Below are 25082 nucleotides of genomic sequence, written 5' to 3' on the forward strand. Positions count from 1 at the left end.
GCAGGAGCCCACGAGGTGAAACTATCAGAGGACAGAATGCAAATGAAGTGTTCTGAGAAAAGCAAAGCGGCGAAAGGACATTTTCCCGTGTGCATGTAGATGGCCGACTTTGACACGGCTTGATGAAGTCTTGTGGATCCTACCACTGCTTAAGTGCACTACTACGCTTGCCTTCATGGAGTTTCATGTCAAACATTCAAAAAACAGGACTCGAACTAGACAGATGAGCACCTACGATCGGTCTTGGCCGATGTGGGGATCGAACCCAAGACCTTGGCGTTATTAGCACCACGCTCTAACCAACTGAGCTAACCGGCCATCAAAAGTAGTCTCTCTGCCAGGCATTTCCTCATGTTTATGTAATTTGGCTGCAAAATGCATTACACACAAGTGTGAAAAGAACACTTTTGCAATTCCTAGCATTGGTGATGCTATAAATCAATCTGTCAGGAGTGGGATTTGAACCCACGCCTCCATCAGGAGACCAGAAAACCCTTCTACACTCTTCAAGGGAACAACACCTTAAGTCTGGCAAATTAGACCACTCGGCCATTCTGAGAGGATGTATACGTCCACCGCGAGATTATATACTGATCAAGAAAACTGCGGGAACACTTAAATCACACATCGGATCTCCGTGATCAAAATCTAGGAAACCTCAAGATCTTCACCGTACATTGCATAATTCGTAACTCTCCCACCTCCATGCTTTTGAGACTGTACTGGGAGACACAGCAAACTTTCTTCAGACGGCACGTATGGATGTGCCATACTGGAGGAGCTGGACTACCTGTGCAACCTGAATGGGCTGCAGGGAGCACCTCATAATTCCAGTAGTGACAAGGACACTAGCAAAAGGCAAAACTAGAGAAGAATCAGTCAGGAAGGATAAGGAGAGAGCAATCGTCTGTGGCCACCACCTGCAAAACCATTCCCTTTTTGGGGTTGTCTTGCTGTTGCCTATCTCCGGTGCACCTGCTGTCACTTTCATTTGCACCAAAACAAGAGACAGTGATTCACAACCGCTTAGGCTTCCGAACTGTACAGATTAATATGCCTGAACTGTAACTGACTTGGTATTATGCTGTGATGATTACTTGTTCCCTTATTTTTTTGAGAGGTGTATTATAGAAGATAGCCTTGAGAATGCGGCCACAGAATTGCGGGAATCCGTGACTTTCAACACTTATGCAACCGAGTCGAGGTGACCAACAGCTCAATGTCTGGTTGGCACCATGGCTTAGATGTGCCATTCATGAAACTTGCGTTGATTCTTGAAGCCACTGGCATTGCTTCCCTCTCCAAGTCTGTGTAATAAGGAATTGGCAGGAGCCCACGAGTTGAAACTATCAGAGGACAGAATGCAAATGAAGTGTTCTGAGAAAAGCAAAGCGGCGAAAGGACATTTTCCCGTGTGCATGTAGATGGCCGACTTTGACACGGCTTGATGAAGTCTTGTGGATCCTACCACTGCTTAAGTGCACTACTACGCTTGCCTTCAGGGAGTTTCATGTCAAACATTCAAAAAACAGGACTCGAACTAGACAGATGAGCACCTACGATCGGTCTTGGCCGATGTGGGGATCGAACCCAAGACCTTGGCGTTATTAGCAACACGCTCTAACCAACTGAGCTAACCGGCCATCAGAAGGAGTCTCTCTGACAGGCATTTCCTCATGTTTATGTAATTTGGCTGCAAAATGCATTACAAACAAGTGTGAAAAGAACACTTTTGCAATTCCTAGCATTGGTGATGCTATAAATGAATCTGTCAGGAGTGGGATTTGAACCCACGCCTCCATCAGGAGACCAGAAAACCCTTCTACACTCTTCAAGGGAACAACACCTTAAGTCTGGTAAATTAGACCACTCGGCCATTCTGAGAGGATGTATACGTCCACCGCGAGATTATATACTGATCAAGAAAACTGCGGGAACACTTAAATCACACATCGGATCTCCGTGATCAAAATCTAGGAAACCTCAAGATCTTCACCGTACATTGCATAATTCGTAACTCTCCCACCTCCATGCTTTTGAGACTGTACTGGGAGACACAGCAAACTTTCTTCAGACGGCACGTATGGATGTGCCATACTGGAGGAGCTGGACTACCTGTGCAACCTGAATGGGCTGCAGGGAGCACCTCATAATTCCAGTAGTGACAAGGACACTAGCAAAAGGCAAAACTAGAGAAGAATCAGTCAGGAAGGATAAGGAGAGAGCAATCGTCTGTGGCCACCACCTGCAAAACCATTCCCTTTTTGGGGTTGTCTTGCTGTTGCCTATCTCCGGTGCACCTGCTGTCACTTTCATTTGCACCAAAACAAGAGACAGTGATTCACAACCGCTTAGGCTTCCTAACTGTACAGATTAATATGCCTGAACTGTAACTGACTTGGTATTATGCTGTGATGATTACTTGTTCCCTTATTTTTTTGAGAGGTGTATTATAGAAGATAGCCTTGAGAATGCGGCCACAGAATTGCGGGAATCCGTGACTTTCAACACTTATGCAACCGAGTCGAGGTGACCAACAGCTCAATGTCTGGTTGGCACCATGGCTTAGATGTGCCATTCATGAAACTTGCGTTGATTCTTGAAGCCACTGGCATTGCTTCCCTCTCCAAGTCTGTGTAATAAGGAATTGGCAGGAGCCCACGAGGTGAAACTATCAGAGGACAGAATGCAAATGAAGTGTTCTGAGAAAAGCAAAGCGGCGAAAGGACATTTTCCCGTGTGCATGTAGATGGCCGACTTTGACACGGCTTGATGAAGTCTTGTGGATCCTACCACTGCTTAAGTGCACTACTACGCTTGCCTTCAGGGAGTTTCATGTCAAACATTCAAAAAACAGGACTCGAACTAGACAGATGAGCACCTACAATCGGTCTTGGCCGATGTGGGGATCGAACCCAAGACCTTGGCGTTATTAGCAACACGCTCTAACCAACTGAGCTAACCGGCCATCAGAAGGAGTCTCTCTGACAGGCATTTCCTCATGTTTATGTAATTTGGCTGCAAAATGCATTACAAACAAGTGTGAAAAGAACACTTTTGCAATTCCTAGCATTGGTGATGCTATAAATCAATCTGTCAGGAGTGGGATTTGAACCCACGCCTCCATCAGGAGACCAGAAAACCCTTCTACACTCTTCAAGGGAACAACACCTTAAGTCTGGCAAATTAGACCACTCGGCCATTCTGAGAGGATGTATACGTCCACCGCGAGATTATATACTGATCAAGAAAACTGCGGGAACACTTAAATCACACATCGGATCTCCGTGATCAAAATCTAGGAAACCTCAAGATCTTCACCGTACATTGCATAATTCGTAACTCTCCCACCTCCATGCTTTTGAGACTGTACTGGGAGACACAGCAAACTTTCTTCAGACGGCACGTATGGATGTGCCATACTGGAGGAGCTGGACTACCTGTGCAACCTGAATGGGCTGCAGGGAGCACCTCATAATTCCAGTAGTGACAAGGACACTAGCAAAAGGCAAAACTAGAGAAGAATCAGTCAGGAAGGATAAGGAGAGAGCAATCGTCTGTGGCCACCACCTGCAAAACCATTCCCTTTTTGGGGTTGTCTTGCTGTTGCCTATCTCCGGTGCACCTGCTGTCACTTTCATTTGCACCAAAACAAGAGACAGTGATTCACAACCGCTTAGGCTTCCTAACTGTACAGATTAATATGCCTGAACTGTAACTGACTTGGTATTATGCTGTGATGATTACTTGTTCCCTTATTTTTTTGAGAGGTGTATTATAGAAGATAGCCTTGAGAATGCGGCCACAGAATTGCGGGAATCCGTGACTTTCAACACTTATGCAACCGAGTCGAGGTGACCAACAGCTCAATGTCTGGTTGGCACCATGGCTTAGATGTGCCATTCATGAAACTTGCGTTGATTCTTGAAGCCACTGGCATTGCTTCCCTCTCCAAGTCTGTGTAATAAGGAATTGGCAGGAGCCCACGAGGTGAAACTATCAGAGGACAGAATGCAAATGAAGTGTTCTGAGAAAAGCAAAGCGGCGAAAGGACATTTTCCCGTGTGCATGTAGATGGCCGACTTTGACACGGCTTGATGAAGTCTTGTGGATCCTACCACTGCTTAAGTGCACTACTACGCTTGCCTTCAGGGAGTTTCATGTCAAACATTCAAAAAACAGGACTCGAACTAGACAGATGAGCACCTACGATCGGTCTTGGCCGATGTGGGGATCGAACCCAAGACCTTGGCGTTATTAGCACCACGCTCTAACCAACTGAGCTAACCGGCCATCAGAAGGAGTCTCTCTGACTGGCATTTCCTCATGTTTATGTAATTTGGCTGCAAAATGCATTACACACAAGTGTGAAAAGAACACTTTTGCAATTCCTAGCATTGGTGATGCTATAAATCAATCTGTCAGGAGTGGGATTTGAACCCACGCCTCCATCAGGAGACCAGAAAACCCTTCTACACTCTTCAAGGGAACAACACCTTAAGTCTGGCAAATTAGACCACTCGGCCATTCTGAGAGGATGTATACGTCCACCGCGAGATTATATACTGATCAAGAAAACTGCGGGAACACTTAAATCACACATCGGATCTCCGTGATCAAAATCTAGGAAACCTCAAGATCTTCACCGTACATTGCATAATTCGTAACTCTCCCACCTCCATGCTTTTGAGACTGTACTGGGAGACACAGCAAACTTTCTTCAGACGGCACGTATGGATGTGCCATACTGGAGGAGCTGGACTACCTGTGCAACCTGAATGGGCTGCAGGGAGCACCTCATAATTCCAGTAGTGACAAGGACACTAGCAAAAGGCAAAACTAGAGAAGAATCAGTCAGGAAGGATAAGGAGAGAGCAATCGTCTGTGGCCACCACCTGCAAAACCATTCCCTTTTTGGGGTTGTCTTGCTGTTGCCTATCTCCGGTGCACCTGCTGTCACTTTCATTTGCACCAAAACAAGAGACAGTGATTCACAACCGCTTAGGCTTCCTAACTGTACAGATTAATATGCCTGAACTGTAACTGACTTGGTATTATGCTGTGATGATTACTTGTTCCCTTATTTTTTTGAGAGGTGTATTATAGAAGATAGCCTTGAGAATGCGGCCACAGAATTGCGGGAATCCGTGACTTTCAACACTTATGCAACCGAGTCGAGGTGACCAACAGCTCAATGTCTGGTTGGCACCATGGCTTAGATGTGCCATTCATGAAACTTGCGTTGATTCTTGAAGCCACTGGCATTGCTTCCCTCTCCAAGTCTGTGTAATAAGGAATTGGCAGGAGCCCACGAGGTGAAACTATCAGAGGACAGAATGCAAATGAAGTGTTCTGAGAAAAGCAAAGCGGCGAAAGGACATTTTCCCGTGTGCATGTAGATGGCCGACTTTGACACGGCTTGATGAAGTCTTGTGGATCCTACCACTGCTTAAGTGCACTACTACGCTTGCCTTCATGGAGTTTCATGTCAAACATTCAAAAAACAGGACTCGAACTAGACAGATGAGCACCTACGATCGGTCTTGGCCGATGTGGGGATCGAACCCAAGACCTTGGCGTTATTAGCACCACGCTCTAACCAACTGAGCTAACCGGCCATCAGAAGGAGTCTCTCTGACTGGCATTTCCTCATGTTTATGTAATTTGGCTGCAAAATGCATTACACACAAGTGTGAAAAGAACACTTTTGCAATTCCTAGCATTGGTGATGCTATAAATCAATCTGTCAGGAGTGGGATTTGAACCCACGCCTCCATCAGGAGACCAGAAAACCCTTCTACACTCTTCAAGGGAACAACACCTTAAGTCTGGCAAATTAGACCACTCGGCCATTCTGAGAGGATGTATACGTCCACCGCGAGATTATATACTGATCAAGAAAACTGCGGGAACACTTAAATCACACATCGGATCTCCGTGATCAAAATCTAGGAAACCTCAAGATCTTCACCGTACATTGCATAATTCATAACTCTCCCACCTCCATGCTTTTGAGACTGTACTGGGAGACACAGCAAACTTTCTTCAGACGGCACGTATGGATGTGCCATACTGGAGGAGCTGGACTACCTGTGCAACCTGAATGGGCTGCAGGGAGCACCTCATAATTCCAGTAGTGACAAGGACACTAGCAAAAGGCAAAACTAGAGAAGAATCAGTCAGGAAGGATAAGGAGAGAGCAATCGTCTGTGGCCACCACCTGCAAAACCATTCCCTTTTTGGGGTTGTCTTGCTGTTGCCTATCTCCGGTGCACCTGCTGTCACTTTCATTTGCACCAAAACAAGAGACAGTGATTCACAACCGCTTAGGCTTCCTAACTGTACAGATTAATATGCCTGAACTGTAACTGACTTGGTATTATGCTGTGATGATTACTTGTTCCCTTATTTTTTTGAGAGGTGTATTATAGAAGATAGCCTTGAGAATGCGGCCACAGAATTGCGGGAATCCGTGACTTTCAACACTTATGCAACCGAGTCGAGGTGACCAACAGCTCAATGTCTGGTTGGCACCATGGCTTAGATGTGCCATTCATGAAACTTGCGTTGATTCTTGAAGCCACTGGCATTGCTTCCCTCTCCAAGTCTGTGTAATAAGGAATTGGCAGGAGCCCACGAGGTGAAACTATCAGAGGACAGAATGCAAATGAAGTGTTCTGAGAAAAGCAAAGCGGCGAAAGGACATTTTCCCGTGTGCATGTAGATGGCCAACTTTGACACGGCTTGATGAAGTCTTGTGGATCCTACCACTGCTTAAGTGCACTACTACGCTTGCCTTCATGGAGTTTCATGTCAAACATTCAAAAAACAGGACTCGAACTAGAGAGATGAGCACCTACGATCGGTCTTGGCCGATGTGGGGATCGAACCCAAGACCTTGGCGTTATTAGCACCACGCTCTAACCAACTGAGCTAACCGGCCATCAGAAGGAGTCTCTCTGACTGGCATTTCCTCATGTTTATGTAATTTGGCTGCAAAATGCATTACACACAAGTGTGAAAAGAACACTTTTGCAATTCCTAGCATTGGTGATGCTATAAATCAATCTGTCAGGAGTGGGATTTGAACCCACGCCTCCATCAGGAGACCAGAAAACCCTTCTACACTCTTCAAGGGAACAACACCTCAAGTCTGGCAAATTAGACCACTCGGCCATTCTGAGAGGATGTATACGTCCACCGCGAGATTATATACTGATCAAGAAAACTGCGGGAACACTTAAATCACACATCGGATCTCCGTGATCAAAATCTAGGAAACCTCAAGATCTTCACCGTACATTGCATAATTCGTAACTCTCCCACCTCCATGCTTTTGAGACTGTACTGGGAGACACAGCAAACTTTCTTCAGACGGCACGTATGGATGTGCCATACTGGAGGAGCTGGACTACCTGTGCAACCTGAATGGGCTGCAGGGAGCACCTCATAATTCCAGTAGTGACAAGGACACTAGCAAAAGGCAAAACTAGAGAAGAATCAGTCAGGAAGGATAATGAGAGAGCAATCGTCTGTGGCCACCACCTGCAAAACCATTCCCTTTTTGGGGTTGTCTTGCTGTTGCCTATCTCCGGTGCACCTGCTGTCACTTTCATTTGCACCAAAACAAGAGACAGTGATTCACAACCGCTTAGGCTTCCTAACTGTACAGATTAATATGCCTGAACTGTAACTGACTTGGTATTATGCTGTGATGATTACTTGTTCCCTTATTTTTTTGAGAGGTGTATTATAGAAGATAGCCTTGAGAATGCGGCCACAGAATTGCGGGAATCCGTGACTTTCAACACTTATGCAACCGAGTCGAGGTGACCAACAGCTCAATGTCTGGTTGGCACCATGGCTTAGATGTGCCATTCATGAAACTTGCGTTGATTCTTGAAGCCACTGGCATTGCTTCCCTCTCCAAGTCTGTGTAATAAGGAATTGGCAGGAGCCCACGAGGTGAAACTATCAGAGGACAGAATGCAAATGAAGTGTTCTGAGAAAAGCAAAGCGGCGAAAGGACATTTTCCCGTGTGCATGTAGATGGCCGACTTTGACACGGCTTGATGAAGTCTTGTGGATCCTACCACTGCTTAAGTGCACTACTACGCTTGCCTTCAGGGAGTTTCATGTCAAACATTCAAAAAACAAAATGCATTACAAACAAGTGTGAAAAGAACACTTTTGCAATTCCTAGCATTGGTGATGCTATAAATCAATCTGTCAGGAGTGGGATTTGAACCCACGCCTCCATCAGGAGACCAGAAAACCCTTCTACACTCTTCAAGGGAACAACACCTTAAGTCTGGCAAATTAGACCACTCGGCCATTCTGAGAGGATGTATACGTCCACCGCGAGATTATATACTGATCAAGAAAACTGCGGGAACACTTAAATCACACATCGGATCTCCGTGATCAAAATCTAGGAAACCTCAAGATCTTCACCGTACATTGCATAATTCGTAACTCTCCCACCTCCATGCTTTTGAGACTGTACTGGGAGACACAGCAAACTTTCTTCAGACGGCACGTATGGATGTGCCATACTGGAGGAGCTGGACTACCTGTGCAACCTGAATGGGCTGCAGGGAGCACCTCATAATTCCAGTAGTGACAAGGACACTAGCAAAAGGCAAAACTAGAGAAGAATCAGTCAGGAAGGATAAGGAGAGAGCAATCGTCTGTGGCCACCACCTGCAAAACCATTCCCTTTTTGGGGTTGTCTTGCTGTTGCCTATCTCCGGTGCACCTGCTGTCACTTTCATTTGCACCAAAACAAGAGACAGTGATTCACAACCGCTTAGGCTTCCTAACTGTACAGATTAATATGCCTGAACTGTAACTGACTTGGTATTATGCTGTGATGATTACTTGTTCCCTTATTTTTTTGAGAGGTGTATTATAGAAGATAGCCTTGAGAATGCGGCCACAGAATTGCGGGAATCCGTGACTTTCAACACTTATGCAACCGAGTCGAGGTGACCAACAGCTCAATGTCTGGTTGGCACCATGGCTTAGATGTGCCATTCATGAAACTTGCGTTGATTCTTGAAGCCACTGGCATTGCTTCCCTCTCCAAGTCTGTGTAATAAGGAATTGGCAGGAGCCCACGAGGTGAAACTATCAGAGGACAGAATGCAAATGAAGTGTTCTGAGAAAAGCAAAGCGGCGAAAGGACATTTTCCCGTGTGCATGTAGATGGCCGACTTTGACACGGCTTGATGAAGTCTTGTGGATCCTACCACTGCTTAAGTGCACTACTACGCTTGCCTTCAGGGAGTTTCATGTCAAACATTCAAAAAACAAAATGCATTACACACAAGTGTGAAAGGAACACTTTTGCAATTCCTAGCATTGGTGATGCTATAAATCAATCTGTCAGGAGTGGGATTTGAACCCACGCCTCCATCAGGAGACCAGAAAACCCTTCTACACTCTTCAAGGGAACAACACCTTAAGTCTGGCAAATTAGACCACTCGGCCATTCTGAGATGATGTATACATCCACCGCGAGATTATATACTGATCAAGAAAACTGCGGGAACACTTAAATCACACATCGGATCTCCGTGATCAAAATCTAGGAAACCTCAAGATCTTCACCGTACATTGCATAATTCGTAACTCTCCCACCTCCATGCTTTTGAGACTGTACTGGGAGACACAGCAAACTTTCTTCAGACGGCACGTATGGATGTGCCATACTGGAGGAGCTGGACTACCTGTGCAACCTGAATGGGCTGCAGGGAGCACCTCATAATTCCAGTAGTGACAAGGACACTAGCAAAAGGCAAAACTAGAGAAGAATCAGTCAGGAAGGATAAGGAGAGAGCAATCGTCTGTGGCCACCACCTGCAAAACCATTCCCTTTTTGGGGTTGTCTTGCTGTTGCCTATCTCCGGTGCACCTGCTGTCACTTTCATTTGCACCAAAACAAGAGACAGTGATTCACAACCGCTTAGGCTTCCTAACTGTACAGATTAATATGCCTGAACTGTAACTGACTTGGTATTATGCTGTGATGATTACTTGTTCCCTTATTTTTTTGAGAGGTGTATTATAGAAGATAGCCTTGAGAATGCGGCCACAGAATTGCGGGAATCCGTGACTTTCAACACTTATGCAACCGAGTCGAGGTGACCAACAGCTCAATGTCTGGTTGGCACCATGGCTTAGATGTGCCATTCATGAAACTTGCGTTGATTCTTGAAGCCACTGGCATTGCTTCCCTCTCCAAGTCTGTGTAATAAGGAATTGGCAGGAGCCCACGAGGTGAAACTATCAGAGGACAGAATGCAAATGAAGTGTTCTGAGAAAAGCAAAGCGGCGAAAGGACATTTTCCCGTGTGCATGTAGATGGCCGACTTTGACACGGCTTGATGAAGTCTTGTGGATCCTACCACTGCTTAAGTGCACTACTACGCTTGCCTTCAGGGAGTTTCATGTCAAACATTCAAAAAACAGGACTCGAACTAGACGGATGAGCACCTACGATCGGTCTTGGCCGATGTGGGGATCGAACCCAAGACCTTGGCGTTATTAGCACCACGCTCTAACCAACTGAGCTAACCGGCCATCAAAAGTAGTCTCTCTGCCAGGCATTTCCTCATGTTTATGTAATTTGGCTGCAAAATGCATTACACACAAGTGTGAAAAGAACACTTTTGCAATTCCTAGCATTGGTGATGCTATAAATCAATCTGTCAGGAGTGGGATTTGAACCCACGCCTCCATCAGGAGACCAGAAAACCCTTCTACACTCTTCAAGGGAACAACACCTTAAGTCTGGCAAATTAGACCACTCGGCCATTCTGAGAGGATGTATACGTCCACCGCGAGATTATATACTGATCAAGAAAACTGCGGGAACACTTAAATCACACATCGGATCTCCGTGATCAAAATCTAGGAAACCTCAAGATCTTCACCGTACATTGCATAATTCGTAACTCTCCCACCTCCATGCTTTTGAGACTGTACTGGGAGACACAGCAAACTTTCTTCAGACGGCACGTATGGATGTGCCATACTGGAGGAGCTGGACTACCTGTGCAACCTGAATGGGCTGCAGGGAGCACCTCATAATTCCAGTAGTGACAAGGACACTAGCAAAAGGCAAAACTAGAGAAGAATCAGTCAGGAAGGATAAGGAGAGAGCAATCATCTGTGGCCACCACCTGCAAAACCATTCCCTTTTTGGGGTTGTCTTGCTGTTGCCTATCTCCGGTGCACCTGCTGTCACTTTCATTTGCACCAAAACAAGAGACAGTGATTCACAACCGCTTAGGCTTCCGAACTGTACAGATTAATATGCCTGAACTGTAACTGACTTGGTATTATGCTGTGATGATTACTTGTTCCCTTATTTTTTTGAGAGGTGTATTATAGAAGATAGCCTTGAGAATGCGGCCACAGAATTGCGGGAATCCGTGACTTTCAACACTTATGCAACCGAGTCGAGGTGACCAACAGCTCAATGTCTGGTTGGCACCATGGCTTAGATGTGCCATTCATGAAACTTGCGTTGATTCTTGAAGCCACTGGCATTGCTTCCCTCTCCAAGTCTGTGTAATAAGGAATTGGCAGGAGCCCACGAGTTGAAACTATCAGAGGACAGAATGCAAATGAAGTGTTCTGAGAAAAGCAAAGCGGCGAAAGGACATTTTCCCGTGTCCATGTAGATGGCCGACTTTGACACGGCTTGATGAAGTCTTGTGGATCCTACCACTGCTTAAGTGCACTACTACGCTTGCCTTCAGGGAGTTTCATGTCAAACATTCAAAAAACAGGACTCCAACTAGACGGATGAGCACCTAAGATCGGTCTTGGCCGATGTGGGGATCGAACCCAAGACCTTGGCGTTATTAGCACCACGCTCTAACCAACTGAGCTAACCGGCCATCAAAAGGAGTCTCTCTGCCAGGCATTTCCTCATGTTTATGTAATTTGGCTGCAAAATGCATTACACACAAGTGTGAAAAGAACACTTTTGCAATTCCTAGCATTGGTGATGCTATAAATGAATCTGTCAGGAGTGGGATTTGAACCCACGCCTCCATCAGGAGACCAGAAAACCCTTCTACACTCTTCAAGGGAACAACACCTTAAGTCTGGCAAATTAGACCACTCGGCCATTCTGAGAGGATGTATACGTCCACCGCGAGATTATATACTGATCAAGAAAACTGCGGGAACACTTAAATCACACATCGGATCTCCGTGATCAAAATCTAGGAAACCTCAAGATCTTCACCGTACATTGCATAATTCGTAACTCTCCCACCTCCATGCTTTTGAGACTGTACTGGGAGACACAGCAAACTTTCTTCAGACGGCACGTATGGATGTGCCATACTGGAGGAGCTGGACTACCTGTGCAACCTGAATGGGCTGCAGGGAGCACCTCATAATTCCAGTAGTGACAAGGACACTAGCAAAAGGCAAAACTAGAGAAGAATCAGTCAGGAAGGATAAGGAGAGAGCAATCGTCTGTGGCCACCACCTGCAAAACCATTCCCTTTTTGGGGTTGTCTTGCTGTTGCCTATCTCCGGTGCACCTGCTGTCACTTTCATTTGCACCAAAACAAGAGACAGTGATTCACAACCGCTTAGGCTTCCGAACTGTACAGATTAATATGCCTGAACTGTAACTGACTTGGTATTATGCTGTGATGATTACTTGTTCCCTTATTTTTTTGAGAGGTGTATTATAGAAGATAGCCTTGAGAATGCGGCCACAGAATTGCGGGAATCCGTGACTTTCAACACTTATGCAACCGAGTCGAGGTGACCAACAGCTCAATGTCTGGTTGGCACCATGGCTTAGATGTGCCATTCATGAAACTTGCGTTGATTCTTGAAGCCACTGGCATTGCTTCCCTCTCCAAGTCTGTGTAATAAGGAATTGGCAGGAGCCCACGAGTTGAAACTATCAGAGGACAGAATGCAAATGAAGTGTTCTGAGAAAAGCAAAGCGGCGAAAGGACATTTTCCCGTGTCCATGTAGATGGCCGACTTTGACACGGCTTGATGAAGTCTTGTGGATCCTACCACTGCTTAAGTGCACTACTACGCTTGCCTTCAGGGAGTTTCATGTCAAACATTCAAAAAACAGGACTCCAACTAGACGGATGAGCACCTAAGATCGGTCTTGGCCGATGTGGGGATCGAACCCAAGACCTTGGCGTTATTAGCACCACGCTCTAACCAACTGAGCTAACCGGCCATCAAAAGGAGTCTCTCTGCCAGGCATTTCCTCATGTTTATGTAATTTGGCTGCAAAATGCATTACACACAAGTGTGAAAAGAACACTTTTGCAATTCCTAGCATTGGTGATGCTATAAATCAATCTGTCAGGAGTGGGATTTGAACCCACGCCTCCATCAGGAGACCAGAAAACCCTTCTACACTCTTCAAGGGAACAACACCTTAAGTCTGGCAAATTAGACCACTCGGCCATTCTGAGAGGATGTATACGTCCACCGCGAGATTATATACTGATCAAGAAAACTGCGGGAACACTTAAATCACACATCGGATCTCCGTGATCAAAATCTAGGAAACCTCAAGATCTTCACCGTACATTGCATAATTCGTAACTCTCCCACCTCCATGCTTTTGAGACTGTACTGGGAGACACAGCAAACTTTCTTCAGACGGCACGTATGGATGTGCCATACTGGAGGAGCTGGACTACCTGTGCAACCTGAATGGGCTGCAGGGAGCACCTCATAATTCCAGTAGTGACAAGGACACTAGCAAAAGGCAAAACTAGAGAAGAATCAGTCAGGAAGGATAAGGAGAGAGCAATCGTCTGTGGCCACCACCTGCAAAACCATTCCCTTTTTGGGGTTGTCTTGCTGTTGCCTATCTCCGGTGCACCTGCTGTCACTTTCATTTGCACCAAAACAAGAGACAGTGATTCACAACCGCTTAGGCTTCCTAACTGTACAGATTAATATGCCTGAACTGTAACTGACTTGGTATTATGCTGTGATGATTACTTGTTCCCTTATTTTTTTGAGAGGTGTATTATAGAAGATAGCCTTGAGAATGCGGCCACAGAATTGCGGGAATCCGTGACTTTCAACACTTATGCAACCGAGTCGAGGTGACCAACAGCTCAATGTCTGGTTGGCACCATGGCTTAGATGTGCCATTCATGAAACTTGCGTTGATTCTTGAAGCCACTGGCATTGCTTCCCTCTCCAAGTCTGTGTAATAAGGAATTGGCAGGAGCCCACGAGGTGAAACTATCAGAGGACAGAATGCAAATGAAGTGTTCTGAGAAAAGCAAAGCGGCGAAAGGACATTTTCCCGTGTGCATGTAGATGGCCGACTTTGACACGGCTTGATGAAGTCTTGTGGATCCTACCACTGCTTAAGTGCACTACTACGCTTGCCTTCAGGGAGTTTCATGTCAAACATTCAAAAAACAGGACTCGAACTAGACAGATGAGCACCTACGATCGGTCTTGGCCGATGTGGGGATCGAACCCAAGACCTTGGCGTTATTAGCAACACGCTCTAACCAACTGAGCTAACCGGCCATCAGAAGGAGTCTCTCTGACAGGCATTTCCTCATGTTTATGTAATTTGGCTGCAAAATGCATTACAAACAAGTGTGAAAAGAACACTTTTGCAATTCCTAGCATTGGTGATGCTATAAATCAATCTGTCAGGAGTGGGATTTGAACCCACGCCTCCATCAGGAGACCAGAAAACCCTTCTACACTCTTCAAGGGAACAACACCTTAAGTCTGGCAAATTAGACCACTCGGCCATTCTGAGAGGATGTATACGTCCACCGCGAGATTATATACTGATCAAGAAAACTGCGGGAACACTTAAATCACACATCGGATCTCCGTGATCAAAATCTAGGAAACCTCAAGATCTTCACCGTACATTGCATAATTCGTAACTCTCCCACCTCCATGCTTTTGAGACTGTACTGGGAGACACAGCAAACTTTCTTCAGACGGCACGTATGGATGTGCCATACTGGAGGAGCTGGACTACCTGTGCAACCTGAATGGGCTGCAGGGAGCACCTCATAATTCCAGTAGTGACAAGGACACTAGCAAAAGGCAAAACTAGAGAAGAATCAGTCAGGAAGGATAAGGAGAGAGCAATCGTCTGTGGCCACCACCTGCAAAACCATTCCCTTTTTGGGGTTGTCTTGCTGTTGCCTATCTCCGGTGCACCTGCTGTCACTTTCATTTGCACCAAAACAAGAGACAGTGATTCACAACCGCTTAGGCTTCCTAACTGTACAGATTAATATGCCTGAACTGTAACTGACTTGGTATTATGCTGTGATGATTACTTGTTCCCTTATTTTTTTGAGAGGTGTATTATAGAAGATAGCCTTGAGAATGCGGCCACAGAATTGCGGGAATCCGTGACTTTCAACACTTATGCAACCGAGTCGAGGTGACCAACAGCTCAATGTCTGGTTGGCACCATGGCTTAGATGTGCCATTCATGAAACTTGCGTTGATTCTTGAAGCCACTGGCATTGCTTCCCTCTCCAAGTCTGTGTAATAAGGAATTGGCAGGAGCCCACGAGGTGAAACTATCAGAGGACAGAATGCAAATGAAGTGTTCTGAGAAAAGCAAAGCGGCGAAAGGACATTTTCCCGTGTGCATGTAGATGGCCGACTTTGACACGGCTTGATGAAGTCTTGTGGATCCTACCACTGCTTAAGTGCACTACTACGCTTGCCTTCATGGAGTTTCATGTCAAACATTCAAAAAACAGGACTCGAACTAGACAGATGAGCACCTACGATCGGTCTTGGCCGATGTGGGGATCGAACCCAAGACCTTGGCGTTATTAGCACCACGCTCTAACCAACTGAGCTAACCGGCCATCAAAAGTAGTCTCTCTGCCAGGCATTTCCTCATGTTTATGTAATTTGGCTGCAAAATGCATTACACACAAGTGTGAAAAGAACACTTTTGCAATTCCTAGCATTGGTGATGCTATAAATCAATCTGTCAGGAGTGGGATTTGAACCCACGCCTCCATCAGGAGACCAGAAAACCCTTCTACACTCTTCAAGGGAACAACACCTTAAGTCTGGCAAATTAGACCACTCGGCCATTCTGAGAGGATGTATACGTCCACCGCGAGATTATATACTGATCAAGAAAACTGCGGGAACACTTAAATCACACATCGGATCTCCGTGATCAAAATCTAGGAAACCTCAAGATCTTCACCGTACATTGCATAATTCGTAACTCTCCCACCTCCATGCTTTTGAGACTGTACTGGGAGACACAGCAAACTTTCTTCAGACGGCACGTATGGATGTGCCATACTGGAGGAGCTGGACTACCTGTGCAACCTGAATGGGCTGCAGGGAGCACCTCATAATTCCAGTAGTGACAAGGACACTAGCAAAAGGCAAAACTAGAGAAGAATCAGTCAGGAAGGATAAGGAGAGAGCAATCGTCTGTGGCCACCACCTGCAAAACCATTCCCTTTTTGGGGTTGTCTTGCTGTTGCCTATCTCCGGTGCACCTGCTGTCACTTTCATTTGCACCAAAACAAGAGACAGTGATTCACAACCGCTTAGGCTTCCGAACTGTACAGATTAATATGCCTGAACTGTAACTGACTTGGTATTATGCTGTGATGATTACTTGTTCCCTTATTTTTTTGAGAGGTGTATTATAGAAGATAGCCTTGAGAATGCGGCCACAGAATTGCGGGAATCCGTGACTTTCAACACTTATGCAACCGAGTCGAGGTGACCAACAGCTCAATGTCTGGTTGGCACCATGGCTTAGATGTGCCATTCATGAAACTTGCGTTGATTCTTGAAGCCACTGGCATTGCTTCCCTCTCCAAGTCTGTGTAATAAGGAATTGGCAGGAGCCCACGAGTTGAAACTATCAGAGGACAGAATGCAAATGAAGTGTTCTGAGAAAAGCAAAGCGGCGAAAGGACATTTTCCCGTGTGCATGTAGATGGCCGACTTTGACACGGCTTGATGAAGTCTTGTGGATCCTACCACTGCTTAAGTGCACTACTACGCTTGCCTTCAGGGAGTTTCATGTCAAACATTCAAAAAACAGGACTCGAACTAGACAGATGAGCACCTACGATCGGTCTTGGCCGATGTGGGGATCGAACCCAAGACCTTGGCGTTATTAGCAACACGCTCTAACCAACTGAGCTAACCGGCCATCAGAAGGAGTCTCTCTGACAGGCATTTCCTCATGTTTATGTAATTTGGCTGCAAAATGCATTACAAACAAGTGTGAAAAGAACACTTTTGCAATTCCTAGCATTGGTGATGCTATAAATGAATCTGTCAGGAGTGGGATTTGAACCCACGCCTCCATCAGGAGACCAGAAAACCCTTCTACACTCTTCAAGGGAACAACACCTTAAGTCTGGCAAATTAGACCACTCGGCCATTCTGAGAGGATGTATACGTCCACCGCGAGATTATATACTGATCAAGAAAACTGCGGGAACACTTAAATCACACATCGGATCTCCGTGATCAAAATCTAGGAAACCTCAAGATCTTCACCGTACATTGCATAATTCGTAACTCTCCCACCTCCATGCTTTTGAGACTGTACTGGGAGACACAGCAAACTTTCTTCAGACGGCACGTATGGATGTGCCATACTGGAGGAGCTGGACTACCTGTGCAACCTGAATGGGCTGCAGGGAGCACCTCATAATTCCAGTAGTGACAAGGACACTAGCAAAAGGCAAAACTAGAGAAGAATCAGTCAGGAAGGATAAGGAGAGAGCAATCGTCTGTGGCCACCACCTGCAAAACCATTCCCTTTTTGGGGTTGTCTTGCTGTTGCCTATCTCCGGTGCACCTGCTGTCACTTTCATTTGCACCAAAACAAGAGACAGTGATTCACAACCGCTTAGGCTTCCTAACTGTACAGATTAATATGCCTGAACTGTAACTGACTTGGTATTATGCTGTGATGATTACTTGTTCCCTTATTTTTTTGAGAGGTGTATTATAGAAGATAGCCTTGAGAATGCGGCCACAGAATTGCGGGAATCCGTGACTTTCAACACTTATGCAACCGAGTCGAGGTGACCAACAGCTCAATGTCTGGTTGGCACCATGGCTTAGATGTGCCATTCATGAAACTTGCGTTGATTCTTGAAGCCACTGGCATTGCTTCCCTCTCCAAGTCTGTGTAATAAGGAATTGGCAGGAGCCCACGAGGTGAAACTATCAGAGGACAGAATGCAAATGAAGTGTTCTGAGAAAAGCAAAGCGGCGAAAGGACATTTTCCCGTGTGCATGTAGATGGCCGACTTTGACACGGCTTGATGAAGTCTTGTGGATCCTACCACTGCTTAAGTGCACTACTACGCTTGCCTTCAGGGAGTTTCATGTCAAACATTCAAAAAACAGGACTCGAACTAGACAGATGAGCACCTACAATCGGTCTTGGCCGATGTGGGGATCGAACCCAAGACCTTGGCGTTATTAGCAACACGCTCTAACCAACTGAGCTAACCGGCCATCAGAAGGAGTCTCTCTGACAGGCATTTCCTCATGTTTATGTAATTTGGCTGCAAAATGCATTACAAACAAGTGTGAAAAGAACACTTTTGCAATTCCTAGCATTGGTGATGCTATAAATCAATCTGTCAGGAGTGGGATTTGAACCCACGCCTCCATCAGGAGACCAGAAAACCCTTCTACACTCTTCAAGGGAACAACACCTTAAGTCTGGCAAATTAGACCACTCGGCCATTCTGAGAGGATGTATACGTCCACCGCGAGATTATATACTGATCAAGAAAACTGCGGGAACACTTAAATCACACATCGGATCTCCGTGATCAAAATCTAGGAAACCTCAAGATCTTCACCGTACATTGCATAATTCGTAACTCTCCCACCTCCATGCTTTTGAGACTGTACTGGGAGACACAGCAAACTTTCTTCAGACGGCACGTATGGATGTGCCATACTGGAGGAGCTGGACTACCTGTGCAACCTGAATGGGCTGCAGGGAGCACCTCATAATTCCAGTAGTGACAAGGACACTAGCAAAAGGCAAAACTAGAGAAGAATCAGTCAGGAAGGATAAGGAGAGAGCAATCGTCTGTGGCCACCACCTGCAAAACCATTCCCTTTTTGGGGTTGTCTTGCTGTTGCCTATCTCCGGTGCACCTGCTGTCACTTTCATTTGCACCAAAACAAGAGACAGTGATTCACAACCGCTTAGGCTTCCTAACTGTACAGATTAATATGCCTGAACTGTAACTGACTTGGTATTATGCTGTGATGATTACTTGTTCCCTTATTTTTTTGAGAGGTGTATTATAGAAGATAGCCTTGAGAATGCGGCCACAGAATTGCGGGAATCCGTGACTTTCAACACTTATGCAACCGAGTCGAGGTGACCAACAGCTCAATGTCTGGTTGGCACCATGGCTTAGATGTGCCATTCATGAAACTTGCGTTGATTCTTGAAGCCACTGGCATTGCTTCCCTCTCCAAGTCTGTGTAATAAGGAATTGGCAGGAGCCCACGAGGTGAAACTATCAGAGGACAGAATGCAAATGAAGTGTTCTGAGAAAAGCAAAGCGGCGAAAGGACATTTTCCCGTGTGCATGTAGATGGCCGACTTTGACACGGCTTGATGAAGTCTTGTGGATCCTACCACTGCTTAAGTGCACTACTACGCTTGCCTTCAGGGAGTTTCATGTCAAACATTCAAAAAACAGGACTCGAACTAGACAGATGAGCACCTACGATCGGTCTTGGCCGATGTGGGGATCGAACCCAAGACCTTGGCGTTATTAGCACCACGCTCTAACCAACTGAGCTAACCGGCCATCAGAAGGAGTCTCTCTGACTGGCATTTCCTCATGTTTATGTAATTTGGCTGCAAAATGCATTACACACAAGTGTGAAAAGAACACTTTTGCAATTCCTAGCATTGGTGATGCTATAAATCAATCTGTCAGGAGTGGGATTTGAACCCACGCCTCCATCAGGAGACCAGAAAACCCTTCTACACTCTTCAAGGGAACAACACCTTAAGTCTGGCAAATTAGACCACTCGGCCATTCTGAGAGGATGTATACGTCCACCGCGAGATTATATACTGATCAAGAAAACTGCGGGAACACTTAAATCACACATCGGATCTCCGTGATCAAAATCTAGGAAACCTCAAGATCTTCACCGTACATTGCATAATTCGTAACTCTCCCACCTCCATGCTTTTGAGACTGTACTGGGAGACACAGCAAACTTTCTTCAGACGGCACGTATGGATGTGCCATACTGGAGGAGCTGGACTACCTGTGCAACCTGAATGGGCTGCAGGGAGCACCTCATAATTCCAGTAGTGACAAGGACACTAGCAAAAGGCAAAACTAGAGAAGAATCAGTCAGGAAGGATAAGGAGAGAGCAATCGTCTGTGGCCACCACCTGCAAAACCATTCCCTTTTTGGGGTTGTCTTGCTGTTGCCTATCTCCGGTGCACCTGCTGTCACTTTCATTTGCACCAAAACAAGAGACAGTGATTCACAACCGCTTAGGCTTCCTAACTGTACAGATTAATATGCCTGAACTGTAACTGACTTGGTATTATGCTGTGATGATTACTTGTTCCCTTATTTTTTTGAGAGGTGTATTATAGAAGATAGCCTTGAGAATGCGGCCACAGAATTGCGGGAATCCGTGACTTTCAACACTTATGCAACCGAGTCGAGGTGACCAACAGCTCAATGTCTGGTTGGCACCATGGCTTAGATGTGCCATTCATGAAACTTGCGTTGATTCTTGAAGCCACTGGCATTGCTTCCCTCTCCAAGTCTGTGTAATAAGGAATTGGCAGGAGCCCACGAGGTGAAACTATCAGAGGACAGAATGCAAATGAAGTGTTCTGAGAAAAGCAAAGCGGCGAAAGGACATTTTCCCGTGTGCATGTAGATGGCCGACTTTGACACGGCTTGATGAAGTCTTGTGGATCCTACCACTGCTTAAGTGCACTACTACGCTTGCCTTCATGGAGTTTCATGTCAAACATTCAAAAAACAGGACTCGAACTAGACAGATGAGCACCTACGATCGGTCTTGGCCGATGTGGGGATCGAACCCAAGACCTTGGCGTTATTAGCACCACGCTCTAACCAACTGAGCTAACCGGCCATCAGAAGGAGTCTCTCTGACTGGCATTTCCTCATGTTTATGTAATTTGGCTGCAAAATGCATTACACACAAGTGTGAAAAGAACACTTTTGCAATTCCTAGCATTGGTGATGCTATAAATCAATCTGTCAGGAGTGGGATTTGAACCCACGCCTCCATCAGGAGACCAGAAAACCCTTCTACACTCTTCAAGGGAACAACACCTTAAGTCTGGCAAATTAGACCACTCGGCCATTCTGAGAGGATGTATACGTCCACCGCGAGATTATATACTGATCAAGAAAACTGCGGGAACACTTAAATCACACATCGGATCTCCGTGATCAAAATCTAGGAAACCTCAAGATCTTCACCGTACATTGCATAATTCATAACTCTCCCACCTCCATGCTTTTGAGACTGTACTGGGAGACACAGCAAACTTTCTTCAGACGGCACGTATGGATGTGCCATACTGGAGGAGCTGGACTACCTGTGCAACCTGAATGGGCTGCAGGGAGCACCTCATAATTCCAGTAGTGACAAGGACACTAGCAAAAGGCAAAACTAGAGAAGAATCAGTCAGGAAGGATAAGGAGAGAGCAATCGTCTGTGGCCACCACCTGCAAAACCATTCCCTTTTTGGGGTTGTCTTGCTGTTGCCTATCTCCGGTGCACCTGCTGTCACTTTCATTTGCACCAAAACAAGAGACAGTGATTCACAACCGCTTAGGCTTCCTAACTGTACAGATTAATATGCCTGAACTGTAACTGACTTGGTATTATGCTGTGATGATTACTTGTTCCCTTATTTTTTTGAGAGGTGTATTATAGAAGATAGCCTTGAGAATGCGGCCACAGAATTGCGGGAATCCGTGACTTTCAACACTTATGCAACCGAGTCGAGGTGACCAACAGCTCAATGTCTGGTTGGCACCATGGCTTAGATGTGCCATTCATGAAACTTGCGTTGATTCTTGAAGCCACTGGCATTGCTTCCCTCTCCAAGTCTGTGTAATAAGGAATTGGCAGGAGCCCACGAGGTGAAACTATCAGAGGACAGAATGCAAATGAAGTGTTCTGAGAAAAGCAAAGCGGCGAAAGGACATTTTCCCGTGTGCATGTAGATGGCCAACTTTGACACGGCTTGATGAAGTCTTGTGGATCCTACCACTGCTTAAGTGCACTACTACGCTTGCCTTCATGGAGTTTCATGTCAAACATTCAAAAAACAGGACTCGAACTAGAGAGATGAGCACCTACGATCGGTCTTGGCCGATGTGGGGATCGAACCCAAGACCTTGGCGTTATTAGCACCACGCTCTAACCAACTGAGCTAACCGGCCATCAGAAGGAGTCTCTCTGACTGGCATTTCCTCATGTTTATGTAATTTGGCTGCAAAATGCATTACACACAAGTGTGAAAAGAACACTTTTGCAATTCCTAGCATTGGTGATGCTATAAATCAATCTGTCAGGAGTGGGATTTGAACCCACGCCTCCATCAGGAGACCAGAAAACCCTTCTACACTCTTCAAGGGAACAACACCTTAAGTCTGGCAAATTAGACCACTCGGCCATTCTGAGAGGATGTATACGTCCACCGCGAGATTATATACTGATCAAGAAAACTGCGGGAACACTTAAATCACACATCGGATCTCCGTGATCAAAATCTAGGAAACCTCAAGATCTTCACCGTACATTGCATAATTCGTAACTCTCCCACCTCCATGCTTTTGAGACTGTACTGGGAGACACAGCAAACTTTCTTCAGACGGCACGTATGGATGTGCCATACTGGAGGAGCTGGACTACCTGTGCAACCTGAATGGGCTGCAGGGAGCACCTCATAATTCCAGTAGTGACAAGGACACTAGCAAAAGGCAAAACTAGAAGTTCAAATCAGTCAGGAAGGATAAGGAGAGAGCAATCGTCTGTGGCCACCACCTGCAAAACCATTCCCTTTTTGGGGTTGTCTTGCTGTTGCCTATCTCCGGTGCACCTGCTGTCACTTTCATTTGCACCAAAACAAGAGACAGTGATTCACAACCGCTTAGGCTTCCTAACTGTACAGATTAATATGCCTGAACTGTAACTGACTTGGTATTATGCTGTGATGATTACTTGTTCCCTTATTTTTTTGAGAGGTGTATTATAGAAGATAGCCTTGAGAATGCGGCCACAGAATTGCGGGAATCCGTGACTTTCAACACTTATGCAACCGAGTCGAGGTGACCAACAGCTCAATGTCTGGTTGGCACCATGGCTTAGATGTGCCATTCATGAAACTTGCGTTGATTCTTGAAGCCACTGGCATTGCTTCCCTCTCCAAGTCTGTGTAATAAGGAATTGGCAGGAGCCCACGAGGTGAAACTATCAGAGGACAGAATGCAAATGAAGTGTTCTGAGAAAAGCAAAGCGGCGAAAGGACATTTTCCCGTGTGCATGTAGATGGCCGACTTTGACACGGCTTGATGAAGTCTTGTGGATCCTACCACTGCTTAAGTGCACTACTACGCTTGCCTTCAGGGAGTTTCATGTCAAACATTCAAAAAACAAAATGCATTACACACAAGTGTGAAAAGAACACTTTTGCAATTCCTAGCATTGGTGATGCTATAAATCAATCTGTCAGGAGTGGGATTTGAACCCACGCCTCCATCAGGAGACCAGAAAACCCTTCTACACTCTTCAAGGGAACAACACCTTAAGTCTGGCAAATTAGACCACTCGGCCATTCTGAGAGGATGTATACATCCACCGCGAGATTATATACTGATCAAGAAAACTGCGGGAACACTTAAATCACACATCGGATCTCCGTGATCAAAATCTAGGAAACCTCAAGATCTTCACCGTACATTGCATAATTCGTAACTCTCCCACCTCCATGCTTTTGAGACTGTACTGGGAGACACAGCAAACTTTCTTCAGACGGCACGTATGGATGTGCCATACTGGAGGAGCTGGACTACCTGTGCAACCTGAATGGGCTGCAGGGAGCACCTCATAATTCCAGTAGTGACAAGGACACTAGCAAAAGGCAAAACTAGAGAAGAATCAGTCAGGAAGGATAAGGAGAGAGCAATCGTCTGTGGCCACCACCTGCAAAACCATTCCCTTTTTGGGGTTGTCTTGCTGTTGCCTATCTCCGGTGCACCTGCTGTCACTTTCATTTGCACCAAAACAAGAGACAGTGATTCACAACCGCTTAGGCTTCCTAACTGTACAGATTAATATGCCTGAACTGTAACTGACTTGGTATTATGCTGTGATGATTACTTGTTCCCTTATTTTTTTGAGAGGTGTATTATAGAAGATAGCCTTGAGAATGCGGCCACAGAATTGCGGGAATCCGTGACTTTCAACACTTATGCAACCGAGTCGAGGTGACCAACAGCTCAATGTCTGGTTGGCACCATGGCTTAGATGTGCCATTCATGAAACTTGCGTTGATTCTTGAAGCCACTGGCATTGCTTCCCTCTCCAAGTCTGTGTAATAAGGAATTGGCAGGAGCCCACGAGGTGAAACTATCAGAGGACAGAATGCAAATGAAGTGTTCTGAGAAAAGCAAAGCGGCGAAAGGACATTTTCCCGTGTGCATGTAGATGGCCGACTTTGACACGGCTTGATGAAGTCTTGTGGATCCTACCACTGCTTAAGTGCACTACTACGCTTGCCTTCAGGGAGTTTCATGTCAAACATTCAAAAAAAAGGACTCGAACTAGACGGATGAGCACCTACGATCGGTCTTGGCCGATGTGGGGATCGAACCCAAGACCTTGGCGTTATTAGCACCACGCTCTAACCAACTGAGCTAACCGGCCATCAAAAGTAGTCTCTCTGCCAGGCATTTCCTCATGTTTATGTAATTTGGCTGCAAAATGCATTACACACAAGTGTGAAAAGAACACT

At 45.8% G+C, this 25082-nt stretch overlaps 17 non-coding genes across 17 annotated transcripts; all 17 read right to left on the reverse strand.

Annotated features, from left to right (window-relative positions):
• Window positions 1–244: 244 nt before the first annotated feature.
• On the reverse strand, window positions 245–318 carry trnai-aau (transfer RNA isoleucine (anticodon AAU)). Its single transcript has one exon. It is a non-coding gene; the product is annotated as a tRNA-Ile (tRNA).
• Window positions 319–1569: 1251 nt separating this feature from the next.
• Window positions 1570–1643, reverse strand: trnai-aau (transfer RNA isoleucine (anticodon AAU)). The gene has a single exon. It is a non-coding gene; the product is annotated as a tRNA-Ile (tRNA).
• Window positions 1644–2894: 1251 nt separating this feature from the next.
• trnai-aau (transfer RNA isoleucine (anticodon AAU)) lies at window positions 2895–2968 on the reverse strand. Its single transcript has one exon. It is a non-coding gene; the product is annotated as a tRNA-Ile (tRNA).
• A 1251-nt stretch (window positions 2969–4219) lies between these two features.
• trnai-aau (transfer RNA isoleucine (anticodon AAU)) lies at window positions 4220–4293 on the reverse strand. Its single transcript has one exon. It is a non-coding gene; the product is annotated as a tRNA-Ile (tRNA).
• A 1251-nt stretch (window positions 4294–5544) lies between these two features.
• Window positions 5545–5618, reverse strand: trnai-aau (transfer RNA isoleucine (anticodon AAU)). The gene has a single exon. It is a non-coding gene; the product is annotated as a tRNA-Ile (tRNA).
• Window positions 5619–6869: 1251 nt separating this feature from the next.
• Window positions 6870–6943, reverse strand: trnai-aau (transfer RNA isoleucine (anticodon AAU)). Its single transcript has one exon. It is a non-coding gene; the product is annotated as a tRNA-Ile (tRNA).
• A 3567-nt stretch (window positions 6944–10510) lies between these two features.
• On the reverse strand, window positions 10511–10584 carry trnai-aau (transfer RNA isoleucine (anticodon AAU)). The gene has a single exon. It is a non-coding gene; the product is annotated as a tRNA-Ile (tRNA).
• Window positions 10585–11835: 1251 nt separating this feature from the next.
• Window positions 11836–11909, reverse strand: trnai-aau (transfer RNA isoleucine (anticodon AAU)). The gene has a single exon. It is a non-coding gene; the product is annotated as a tRNA-Ile (tRNA).
• Window positions 11910–13160: 1251 nt separating this feature from the next.
• Window positions 13161–13234, reverse strand: trnai-aau (transfer RNA isoleucine (anticodon AAU)). The gene has a single exon. It is a non-coding gene; the product is annotated as a tRNA-Ile (tRNA).
• Window positions 13235–14485: 1251 nt separating this feature from the next.
• trnai-aau (transfer RNA isoleucine (anticodon AAU)) lies at window positions 14486–14559 on the reverse strand. The gene has a single exon. It is a non-coding gene; the product is annotated as a tRNA-Ile (tRNA).
• A 1251-nt stretch (window positions 14560–15810) lies between these two features.
• Window positions 15811–15884, reverse strand: trnai-aau (transfer RNA isoleucine (anticodon AAU)). The gene has a single exon. It is a non-coding gene; the product is annotated as a tRNA-Ile (tRNA).
• Window positions 15885–17135: 1251 nt separating this feature from the next.
• trnai-aau (transfer RNA isoleucine (anticodon AAU)) lies at window positions 17136–17209 on the reverse strand. The gene has a single exon. It is a non-coding gene; the product is annotated as a tRNA-Ile (tRNA).
• Window positions 17210–18460: 1251 nt separating this feature from the next.
• trnai-aau (transfer RNA isoleucine (anticodon AAU)) lies at window positions 18461–18534 on the reverse strand. Its single transcript has one exon. It is a non-coding gene; the product is annotated as a tRNA-Ile (tRNA).
• Window positions 18535–19785: 1251 nt separating this feature from the next.
• trnai-aau (transfer RNA isoleucine (anticodon AAU)) lies at window positions 19786–19859 on the reverse strand. The gene has a single exon. It is a non-coding gene; the product is annotated as a tRNA-Ile (tRNA).
• Window positions 19860–21110: 1251 nt separating this feature from the next.
• Window positions 21111–21184, reverse strand: trnai-aau (transfer RNA isoleucine (anticodon AAU)). The gene has a single exon. It is a non-coding gene; the product is annotated as a tRNA-Ile (tRNA).
• Window positions 21185–22435: 1251 nt separating this feature from the next.
• On the reverse strand, window positions 22436–22509 carry trnai-aau (transfer RNA isoleucine (anticodon AAU)). Its single transcript has one exon. It is a non-coding gene; the product is annotated as a tRNA-Ile (tRNA).
• Window positions 22510–24920: 2411 nt separating this feature from the next.
• trnai-aau (transfer RNA isoleucine (anticodon AAU)) lies at window positions 24921–24994 on the reverse strand. The gene has a single exon. It is a non-coding gene; the product is annotated as a tRNA-Ile (tRNA).
• Between the last annotated feature and the right edge of the window lie 88 nt (window positions 24995–25082).

Source organism: Amia ocellicauda, chromosome 12, assembly GCF_036373705.1.
Source record: "Amia ocellicauda isolate fAmiCal2 chromosome 12, fAmiCal2.hap1, whole genome shotgun sequence".
Taxonomy (NCBI): domain Eukaryota; kingdom Metazoa; phylum Chordata; class Actinopteri; order Amiiformes; family Amiidae; genus Amia; species Amia ocellicauda.